Source organism: Thalassophryne amazonica, chromosome 6 (assembly GCF_902500255.1).
Source record: "Thalassophryne amazonica chromosome 6, fThaAma1.1, whole genome shotgun sequence".
Classification (NCBI taxonomy): domain Eukaryota; kingdom Metazoa; phylum Chordata; class Actinopteri; order Batrachoidiformes; family Batrachoididae; genus Thalassophryne; species Thalassophryne amazonica.
In genome coordinates, this window is record NC_047108.1 from 43,741,277 (window position 1) to 43,753,757 (window position 12,481).

Sequence of the window (12,481 nt, forward strand, 5' to 3'; positions counted from 1 at the left end):
GTCTTCACAACTCGTAACTCCTGAAGCAACACTACCACACATTATGGTATGACAGTGGTATCATTTTGCATTTAGTTTAACTTCTGTTTCATTGCAGACAGTCTGAACCAAAGATACATACTTCATGTTTTGTGTAGTCGGCTTTATTTCATTTGTTAATATACATCCATTCCAGCATTTACGGCCTGTAACACATTCTGAAAAAGTTGGAATGGAGGCAATTTAGGGCTAGTAAAGAGGTTAAAAAATTAATAAACAATAAATAATGATGTTATATAGAAACAGGTGTTTTCAGCAGGTGATTGTAATCATGACTTGATATGAAAGCAATATCCACAAAAAAAAGAGAAGGAAAGATAGCAGTAGGCATGTGAATCTCATCACTGACAACGATTCAATGCGCATCTCGATACACTACCAGCAATACGATACACATAGCAATACATGATCATACTGTCGATACGATGCGATAAGATTCACCCCTGTTCCTGATTCAATGCGATTTGATATGTATTTGATGGTGATTTAATTCCTCACAAGGTGATATGATGAGATTTGGTGTATTGATAAGATTTTATCGATATTGATGCCATTATCGATTACTCTTATTGATCTGATTCTTTATCGATTCCCTTATCAATACCTCTTGTGAATTTTATGTGTACTAAAAGTAGGCTTTACAGGTTTTCTATGTCAACAACATTTTATTGAGTCTTAAAGTAAATAAATATGAAATTGGTCACTGGATCCTTGATTTCTGGACATAAATAAAAATCAATAAAATCTGTACATGGTAACTGGATCCTTAATGTACATGATGGATTCTTGATCTCTGGACAGAAATAGAAATAAACAAAATCTGTAGTTTTTGTCAAAAGCATTTCCTTTCAGATATTAATGGCACAAATGGAACCCCATGGCCTCTGCTGATCTTTTCAGTTGGCTGCACGTCAAGATCAGTGTTTCATAAAGAACGCAGGGCGTCTCATTTTGGGGGGGGGGGGGGGGGGGGGGGACGGGTTTGGTCAGTTGTAGTTTATTGTTTGTTTTATAACATTTGGAAAGAGGTGTCATTTGATTTAAAATGGTGATTAGCTCTGAATGACAGGACTGAGTGGAGGCGAGACACAGACAGAGGCTGGGCACAAATGCAGGCTCACAACAGGACATATGCATAAAGGATGGTTTTATTCAGGCCTGGGTTCAATAACAGGAAGGCAGTCTGCGGATCAAAAGTACCAGGCAGGGACAAGACAGAGGACGTGGTCAAAAACAATCAGTACACGAGCAAACAGAGTTGTCAGGGCTGAGGCAAAAAGCAGGATCCGGTACACAGAGCTGAGTCAAAAAACACGGCTTGGCAAAACAGGACTGAAACAAAGTACTGGTGAGTGAATGAATCAACAAACGAGCAGGGAGGAAGTGAACTGAAGCAGTTTAAATAAGAACAGGTGTTAATAAGATAATGAGGTGCACATGGAGGAGGAAGGGCCTGGAAGGGGGCGTGGTCAGGTGACAACTAAGAGGCAAAAGAGATGCAGAAAGGCGGTGACAAAGGGGCAAGTAAATGACAGATGAATGGGGCGTGGCCAACAGTGATGACAAAGTGCAGGTGCGGGACATGAGAGATCAGAAAGAGACTGTGATAACAATGAAACTGGACATGACAACTTAGAGACCTGAGAGAAGTGCAGACAAAGAGAGAATGACAGGCAGGTGCAAGCGAGCGGTGAAGAGATTACAGACAACTAAAGATCATACAAAGAAAACATGAACACAAATCTAAACTTGATCAGTACTGAAAAGCATACCAAAACATGATAAACAGTCATGGGAAATAACACATTGTGACAAAACCAAGTGGAACAGACAGACAGAACTATAAGAAAAACAGAAACTAAGTGATAACAAAACCTGGCATCACAGTACTACAAATTACAGAAATGAGAGCAGCAAAAATAGGCAAACAATAAAATAAATAAATTGGAAGAAAGAACTTGTCTCAATCTGGAAAGGAAAAGGTGATCGTATGGATTGTAACAGCTATAGGGGTATAACACTGCTCTCTGTGCCAGGGAAGGTGCTTGCAAGGGTTATTCTTAATAGGATTCAGTTCCAGCTACTTGTTGCTCAGTGACCGTAACAGTCTGGCTTCACACCCAAGAACTGCGAGTACTCATAGAATGCAAGTTTGAATATCAGCAGTGCTTATCTGCAGCCAGCATTGATTTTTATCAAAGCCTTTGATTCAGCTGATTGGACTGCTCTCTGGTATATATCCTGAGAATTTGTGGAATCCCCAAGAGGCTAATGGACAGCCTATACTTACATATCACTGGGTCCTCGGCCTTTGAGATTGAGAGGCACCTGGCAAGAACCTATGGAGTCATCAGTCTGCTGGACAGAGGTGTTTGGCGATGCTGATATCTTTGCACATGAACGAAAGTTCAAGTCTTTAGGGTCCTGATGCTGCCTGTCTTGCTGTATGGTGAGACTTGGACACTAACCAGTGATCTAAGGCAACTACTGGATATCTTTAGTACTAGGTGTCTTCAGAGGATCCTTGGGTGCCGCTGGTTGGTGATGGTTATTTTTGAAATGTGTGAAGGGATCAGTTGTCTGCCTGGGTGATTGCCATCCAAGACCTTAAAACACATTACTGCATCATGTTTATTCTTTCATAATAACCATGTGCTACCTCTTTATGCATGCAAACAGTCATTTTTTTCTCAGCTAGGTGGCACCATGATCATCAGTAATTTTTGAATCCTTTAAAATTATTTAACTTATTCTTAGTGTATTGTTAGTTATTCTCAGTGTATGTGTGCTCTAAAAGGGGAAACACTGTGAGGGAATCTTGAAGCTGGCTCATTCGATGTTGGTATAGGCGTAAGGCGTTTGAGGATGAGTAGGAGCTGTGGTATGGATGCTACACAATCTGTAAGCCATTTTACCCTCCATCTGAAACCTAAACCTTTCTCAGAGGAAGACGGCGCTTCAAACGGACCTAACATTCCCCCACTCACAGCTCACATACTGTGTCTGCACACACAAATTTAAAGTAGTGAGGTGGAAGACCACCCTCTGGCATCCCAGCCATTCAAATGAGTGTGTGTTTTTATCACTCCAGACTTGAGAAAAGGAGAAGGAAAGTGCTCTGTTAAAGTGTGTTAATGAATAACTTGTGAGCCGAACCCCCCTTCTCCAGGGACTCCTAGTCAGCTTTAACCTTGCTTCTTTCTTTCTTTTTTTCTTGGTGTGAAGAGATTCATAGTTTTGACTTTTCTTAGTTTCTGCTTTAGCTTTGTGGCGTGAATGTGATTTTATTTTTCAATGTAATTAAAATTTGTTGACTGACAAAGAAAACTTGACATAAAAAGTTTTTCTCATCAATATTGGTGTTGTGAAGGTGTCGTAGCACGGACCCACAACAGGGGGCGCAAATGAACGGACAATGAGTAAGCCAAAAGGTAACAATTTAATGTTGTGACAATACACAACGAAATGTGTCGTAATTCTCACAGTCAATAAACACCAGGTGACGTGTGGGCAGGCTCGAAGATAGAAGACGCCCGACGAGAGAGAAGCCGCGTCCCACACGGCCTCCACCACCAACGGTCTGAAGAACACCGGAGCCGCCAAGTCCCGAGTCCCCAGGTGGCCTCTGTCTTCGGCTGTCGACCCTGGTACTGCTGGCAGAAAACAGAAAGATGATGTATGAGTGTGAGTCCGCACACTCAGTAATTTACAGTCCAAACACAGTTGGGAGGGAGCACCTCCACCTCCAAATCACACACACTCGTGCAGCTCCTGGTCAACCACTTATCGGTTTTGGGGTGTGAGGCGAAGCCGTCGCAGTCACACCAAACGCCAAAAATCCCAGATAAGGAATACCAACAGGAAAAACAGCTGCAAAACAGATCAGATTATTATTCGCAATAATCACAGCAGAGAAGTGTACCTTGGTACTGGTAGTCGATTTCTCGGCGGGGAGGTGGAGTTGCAGTCCGGCTTTTATGGTAGTGATGATAACGAGTGACAGCTGGTGCAGAGGATGAGTGACAGCTGTCACTTCTTCTGGGTCTGGCGCCCTCTCGTGCTTGGAGCCCGCACTCCAAGCAGGGCGCCCTCTGGTGGTGGTGGGCCAGCAGTACCTCCTCTTCAGCGGCCCACACAACAATTGGAATATTTAGTTTCCATTTAAGAATGGACTTTGGGGTCTTTGACTAATGTATCTGTTACTTTACTCAAAGACCATTCCAACATATATGCTGCTGTCTATTACATTTTGGAGGCATTATTAAACATTTTGAGAAATACAAGGTCAGTTAGAAAAGTAACAGACCTTTTTTTTTTTTCAAAAACTACCGTATTTTCCGGACTATAAGTCGCACTTTTTTACATGTTTTGGCCGGGGGTGCGACCTATACTCCGGTGCGACTTATAAATGAAAAATATACCAGTAGGATCTCAATTAATTTACTGTAACAAAACAATTTTACGTGACAGAGTCGATCTATGTTTTAAAATGGCCACCGGAAAAGGAAATGCAATGCATCATGGGCACTGTAGTATGATATAGTTCACGCTGGTCGCGATAACCAATCAGAGAACAGAACTTTGGATGCGTATTCCTCACCTCACCCACAGCGTGTGAAGCTGACGAACACGGTGTTTGCTGTTATTCCGGCATGGCGAACAGAACAGCTTCAACCCTTGGATATCAATGTGAGCAGAGTGTTTAAGTTGACGCTGAGAGCTGCGTGGGAGCACCGGGTGAGCGACGGTGGAGGATTAGCGTGTGCACTTGGAAGGAGCTGGCGTCGATGATTGTGAAAAGCGTTTGAAGCAGACGAACATGGTGTTTATTCCGGGACGGCTAACAAGACAGCTTCAACCCTTGGATATCAGTGTGAGCAGAGTTGACGCTGAGAGCTGCATGGGAGCACTGAGCGACGGCGGAGGATTAGCGTCTGCACTTGGAAGGAGCTGGATCGACACCGCTGGGCGGTCATGAGCTGCGCAGGTAGGCGCTGCATGGTTCGGCTCGCAATGTGGTCCGCAAAATACAAACATATCCGTAGGTAAAATGCAGCTCACGAGAGGGCACTCGAGGCTTGTGTGACTGTTCCTGCGACTTCTGACTACCATAGAAAAATAAAAATTTTAACGTTACTGATAACATAACAAGACAACGGAGAAGGCCCGAAAAAATGTCACCAAAAAGAAAATCATACTCTGCAGATTACAAGTTGCGACTGGTGAAATATGCATCCGAAAACGGTAGCCGTCACAATATTATCATCTGAACTTTTCATGTTAACATACCTGTATGTCCATGGGACTTATAGTCCAGTGGACCTTATTTATGGTTTATTTTTCTTTATAATGGATAAAGTGGCTGGTGCGACTTATACTCCGGTGCGACTTATTTATGGTTTATTTTTCTTTATAATGGATAAAGTGGCTGGTGCAACTTATACTCCGGTGCGACTTATAGTCCGGAAAATACGGTATATGGATTTGATTCATATGTTTTTACGTCAGCCAAGCTTGAACCTTCGTGCTCCTGCGTGAGTTTTTCCACGCCTGTCGGTTGCGTCATTCGCCTGTGGGCAGGCTTTGAGTGAGCACTGCTCCACCCCTCTCGTCGTTGTTTCATTGCAAGGAAATGGCGGAATGATTTGGGCTTTTTTTTCCATCAGAATTTTTTCAGAAACTGTTAGAGACAGGCAGCTGGAAACCATTCGAAAAATTAATCTGGCTTTCGGTGAAAATTTTACGGGCTTCACAGAGAATAAGGAGTGTTACTACAGCTTTAAGGATGGCCCACAATGGCGCACGGCGCGCCGTGCTCCGAGCCGCCCTCGAGAGGCAGAAACCACCACATCATTTCTAAACGGATGGCTGTGTGGAGCCGGGATTGTCGTGTGCAATTTCTCTGGTTATCACAAGAGCTGGACATCAGCCATTTTCCGGCAGATTTCACTTTTAACAAGAGATTTTGTCATGGAAAGCCGCGCGGAGGCTTTGCGCGTCACGACCGATTCGCTGATGAAGCGAGACAAAGGAACACCTCTGTTTCGGAGTGCCAGAGGACAAGCCCAGTTCTCCACAATTTCTCTTATACTCACTCGACTGGAAAGCACTGAAAGCCGAGATAGGCATGTCCCAACTTGTCCTCTGGCACTCCGAAACGGAGGTGTTCCTTTGTCTCGCTTCAGCGGGTCTGTAATCAACTTTTCTGCAGCGCAGCTTTCCTTTGAACCTTGAACCAATCGAAGCAGTGATTCGCAAATCGAAGCAGTGCTTCGATCTATGATTCATGGATTCATTGTTTTATTTCGCTTTATCCTAATTTTTCCTTGCTAAAACCCTGAAGAGCATATGTCTGTGAGTAATATTTAATATTTTTATGTTAAGCTGACCTGTTATGGTCTTCTGAAACAGTTGATATATGTATTTTATAACTTAAAAATGGGACCGATGCTAACATGTTAGCATGTCTATGGCGTTTTCCGTGTTAAAGTTAGCGTTAAGCTGTTCGCATCAGCACGTTTGTGTTGATTTGTTTTCTGTATAATTAATGGCTCAGCGTTCGTTGACGTAAAAGAGTCAAATTGTAATTTTTTTAATTTTTATTCATATATTAATAATAATAGCAACAACAATAATAGTCTACATAATAGACATTAATAGTCAATAATAATAGACTAATAATGTTACAATACAATTTTAGAGAAAGAGACAAAAAGAACCTAATGAAACAAAACACAGCAGAAAAGATAAAACCATCATAGAACCACCATAGAAATAAATAAGTGTTTCCTGTGAACACCTAGTGACTCTTACACTTCCACTTCATCCCTGTTTTATTTAAGTTTAATGACAATTTGTTTCGGTCAAACCATATTTTCAGTTTGTTAATTTCTTCAGTGATTTCCTCCAGAACTATCTGCCTTGCTAGAAATATGCTGCATCCTAGTAAGAGCAGAATACTACTGGAATTAATTTGAATAAGGAAAGTTGGGTTTTTTTCTCACTAAATGGATGCTGCACTCACTGCAGTTTATTGTTTGGAGTAGGCCCAAATTGGATTTCAGAGCTTCTGGAATTCAAACATTTCCATGCGGGTGGTGTTGGAGGTAATTTTGGGTTTCAGCTTTTTTTGTTTTTCACCACTTTCATCCCTGAATATGTCAATCGTGAGTCACTTCTCCGTTGTTCCCTTCAGCTCCAAAAACTACAGATTTTATTTTTATTTATGTCCAGAGATGAAGGATCTAGTGACCAATTTAAAATGTTGTTGACATAGAAAACCTGTAAAGCCTACTTTTAGTACACAGAAAATTCACAAGGGGTATCGATAAGGGAATCGATAAAGAATCGGATCTATAAGTGGAATCGATAATGGCTTCAATATCGATAAAATCTTATTAATACCTATCCCTAACAATACCCCATAATGACAATGTGACAAAAGTTTTTTCTGTTTGTTTATTTTAGATTTTTGCAAATTAATATAAACAAACAAAAAACTAAGAAAGCATAAGTATTCACAGTCCTTGGCATGAAGCTCAAAATTGAACTCAGATGCATCCTGTTTCCACTGATCATCCTTAAGATGTTTCTACAGCTCAACTGGAGTCCACCTGAGGAAAATTCAGTTGCTTGGACATGATTTGGAAAGACACACACGTGTCTACATATAAGGGCCCACAGTTGACAGTGCATGTCAGAGCATAAACCAAGCACGAAGTCAAAGGAATTGTCTGTAGACCTCCAAGACAGGATTGTCTTGAGGCACAAATCTGGGGAAGGGTGCAGAAACATTTCTTATGCTTTGACGGTCCCAATGAGAACTGTGACCTCCATCATCCATAAATGGAAGAAATTTGGACACCAGGACTCTTATAGAGCTGGCTGCCCATCTAAAGTCAGGGAGGTGAGCAAGAACCCAATGGTCACTCTGTCAGAGCTGCAGCATTCCTCTGTGGAGAGAGGAGAACCTTCCAGAAGGAGAACAATATCTGCAGCAATCCACCAATCAGGCCTGTATGGTAGAGTGGCCAGACAGAAGCCACTCCTTAGCAAAAGACACATGGCAGCATGCCTGGAGTTTGCCAAAAGGCACATGAAGGACTCTCAGGCCATGAGAAACTAAATTTTCTGGTCTGACGAGACAAAGATTGAACTCTTTGGCATGAATGCCAGACTTCATGTTTGTAGGAATCCAGGCACCATCCCAACAGTGAAGCATGGTGATGACATCATCATGCTGTGGGGATGTTTTTCAGCGGCAGGAACTGGGAGACTAGTCAGGATTGAGGGGAAGATGAATGAATTAATGTACAGAGACATCCTGGATGAAAACCTGCCCCAGAGCGCTCTTGACCTCAGAGTGGGGTGACGGTTCATCTTTCAGCAGGACAGTGACCCTAAACACACAGCCAAGATATCACAGGAGTGGCTTCAGGACAAGTCTGTGAATGTCCTTGAGTGGCCCAGCCAGAGACCTGAATCCGATTGAACATCTCTGGAGAGATCTGAAAATAGTTGTCCCACATCCTGCATGAGTGTGTGTGGGGCGCACATTAGTCTCGCACTTATGAAGGTCTGGGCAGGTCTGAATATATGTCTCTGCCAACCCATAAATGGGTATGGAGGTGCAAGGTCAGCAAGACCGTCAGGATGAATGAAGTCCGAACACAACCCCAACCTCATAGTTGCCAAGTAAGCTATAGGCTAGCAAGCTAACTTTCGTTTGGGTGTTTGATTAATGCATATTGGTGCCTGGGGGCGGGGGGAGGGTGTCCGCAATGGGTGGCTTGGGTACGCGTATTAAAAACTGTGACCTGCTAATTAGTGCTAACCATGCTAACATACAAAGTAAATAATCCTAAATACAGGAGCAGAGACTGCTTAGATGGTCTGTTAGTACAATTAACTGCAGAGTAAGTTATATTATTTCATCTATTATGGATAAAATCCTCAGAAGGGACAAGCACAGTCAACTCTACAGTGGCTAGCGACCACCAGCTATCCCAGCAGAGGCTGCTGCTATTTGCACCAGCACACACACACACACACACACACACACACACACACACACACACACACACACACACACACACACACACACACACACACACACACACACACACACACACACACACACACACACGTGTTTGTATAGGAGCTGCTGACATCATATTGCTATTACTGCTCCTCTCATTGCCGTCCTCTGTCTTTCTGCTCCCCCGAGTGAGGAGTTGTAGAGTCTGAGGGTCAAAGGAGTTTTTTAGTCTGTTGGTCCTGCACTTGGGAAGGAGCATTTTGTGACTGAACAGGCTGCTCTGGTTGCTGATGATGGTGTGCAGAGGGTGACTGGCATCGTCCATAATGTCCAACAGTTTATCCAGTGTTCTATTCTCTGCCACTGTCACCAGAGAGTCCAGCTTCATGTGTGTGTATGAGCCGCGAACATGCTAAGCTGTGTCTGTGTTTGTTTGTGTGTGTGTGTGTGTGTGTGTGTGTGTGTGTGTGTGTTTGAGATGCTCATCGAAAGCTACAGTTTAAGAAAATACAGGTTTGAATCAAACATCAAAGAAATGTTGAAATTCCAAAAATTTACCCCTTTGGTTGTGTTGTGCAAGATGTTTTGCTTGTTTGATGATCAGCTTCCATGAAAATTTGTCTTAAGACATAATAATGATAATAATTTGTTCCTGCTGTTGCACCTTTATTACAAACACAGAAGAACACCTGGATGAATGTTTCAACCACATACAAACTCCAAACACTGTCAAAACCTTATTAACTGGTTGGATCTGCGCATAGATTCCGTCCACTCCATGTGGACAGAATCTATGCGCAGTCGCGGCTACAGTCGTTGTTGTTGTGAACATGTTGCCGGACGTCTACAAAGCTGTACATGATTGACTAAAGGAGTATAACTTGCTGAATAATTGTGCATGTAGTGTAGTTTGTCCAGTTTTTTAAGAACTCTAAAAAAAAAAGCAGGACAACAATGGCAGGTAAAAGCGAAAAGCCAAGAATCTAAACAACAGGCATATGTTGATTATTGCAAAAAACATGCTTTATATATATATTATTTGATTTTATTTCATTTTTTCCTTGCCTAGATGTCCAGTTCTTTCTCAGCTCTTTTGGTTATTTTGTCAGTTTTGCTGAAAAGAAACCAATAAGAGCACATGTACCACCAACAATATAAACCCAAGAAAGGTTCGTCTTGGATTCCATCATCTTTTCAAAGCTGGCTGCCTGGTCTTCCAGCTGTTTTCTGAATTGGAGCTCTCGTTCATTCAGTTTGTTTTGGGCTTGAGTCTTCTGAGCCTCAACCTCCTTTGGAAGTATGCTTCCTTTTCTCTGACCACCTTATTGTGCTCTTTCCTCAATTCTTCCAGCATTGCTCAGCATGGTTCAAATGTTCAGCATTACTGCTCTGAGCTTCCAGGTTTTGATGGAATTGAGCTTCTTGATCCTTCAGCTTTTTTCCTGGCAGTGGTCTTCTGAACCTCATGCTCCTTTTGGAAGGTGGCCTGCTGTGCTCTGAGCTCTTTGTGGTGATCTTCCCTCATTGCTTACAGGGCTTTTTTGGCATTGCTGCTCTGAGCTTTCAGTTTTTGTCGGAATTGAACTTCTTGATCCTTCAGCTCTTTTCTGACATTGGTCTTCCGAACTTCAAGCTCCTTTTGGAAGTTAGCTTCCTGTACTCTGATGTCTTTGCTGTGCTCTTCCGTTATTGATTCCAGGTCTTTTCTGGCAACACTGCTCTGAGCTTCTAGATTTTGTCGGAACTGGGCTTATTATTCTTTTAGCTCTTTTAAGGTGTTGGTCTTGTGATCGTTGAGCTAATTTTGGAAGCTTGCAACCTTTGCTTCGAGTGCTTTGCTGTGCTCTTCCCTCAGTGCTTCCAGCCCTTTTTTGGTATTACTGGTCTGAAGTTCCAGTTGTTGTTGTGCTTCTTGCTTTTTCAGCTCTTTTCCAGTGTTGGCCTTCTGGTCTTCCAGCTTTGCTAAATAGGTTGCCTCCTTGGCTTGGAGCTCTTTGTCATGTTTTTCTATTAAAGCTGCCAGCTCCTTCTTGAAATTAATTTTCAGAGCTTCCAACTCCTCTATCAGGTATGCTCGCTCTTTTGTTATTGTCACCAACTCCTTGTTATTCTGCATGAATGCCTTAGTTGATTTTGAGCAGTGTTTAGGGTCTTTGTGTTGTTGAAAGATCCAGTCCCGGCGCAACTTCAACTTTGTCACTGATTCATGAACATTGTTCTCAAGAATCTGCTGATATTTACTATAATCCATGTGACCCTCAACTTTAACAAGATTCCCAGTACCTGCACTGGCCACACAGCCCCACAGCATGATGGACTCACCTCCAAATTTTACTGTAGGTAGCAGCGTTTTTCTTGGAATGGGCGGTATGCATGGCTGAAAAAGAACACATCTTTTTCAGCCATGCATACCGCCCCTTGTTATGTCCAAATAACTCAATTTTAGTTTCATCAGTCCACAGCACCTTATTCCAGAATGAAGCTGGCTTGTCCCAATGTGCTTTAGCATACCTCAAGCAACTCTGTTTGTGGCATGTACGCAGAAAGGCTTCTTCTGCATTACAGCATCATACAGCATCTCTTTGTGCAAAATGCTCTGTATAGTTGAACGATACACTGAGACACTATATGCAGCAAGATCATGTTGCAGGTCTTTGGAACAGGTCTGTGGGTTGTGTCGCGGCTCGTCTTTAGTCTTCTCAGGATGTCGTCTTTTAGATAACACAAACTAATTGCAAGTGATATGCTAGAAAATGACACAACACTTTAGAATAATTCAGCCTTAAGCAAGATAAAATGCACAGAGTTTTTAAGTTTATTTAAGCCTTCGACACAAAGCTTAGACAAACTGAGTCCTCTAGAGAGACTGAATATGACAACCGCGCTCGTCTATTTATTGGAGACCCGCGGGCATCGCTCCTCCTTCGACTTTTTTATTTATTTCATTCCCAAGACATGGTTTTCTATTGGAAGCGTCCTCTAGTGAACCCTAAGCAGGTGTTAGGCCATTATTTCAATGTGACAAATGCTCCCATTAAAACATGAAGGATTTACAACTGATTTTTTTAAAAGACCTTCAGCCACAGGTGCAGCTGGCCTGAGGCCCCCTCCGCACGTGGCCTCAGCCACACGTGCAGCTGGCCTGAGGCCCCTGCACGCGGCCTGCGGGAAAGCACCTAAAAGGCCTTGGAAAGCCCCTGACAGACTAAATGACTAATAGAGCCCTTTTTTTGGGTTGAACACCTGCTAGTTCAACCAGAGGACATACAGTTCGGATCAGGACACTTGATAGTTCATCACAGTTCAAATATGGACCTAAAAATTCTTCTACAGTCCCTCCTCTGGGACTCGAAAGAGTCCCATTACATCAACTATACTCTTGGGTTGTTTACTGACAAGACATTC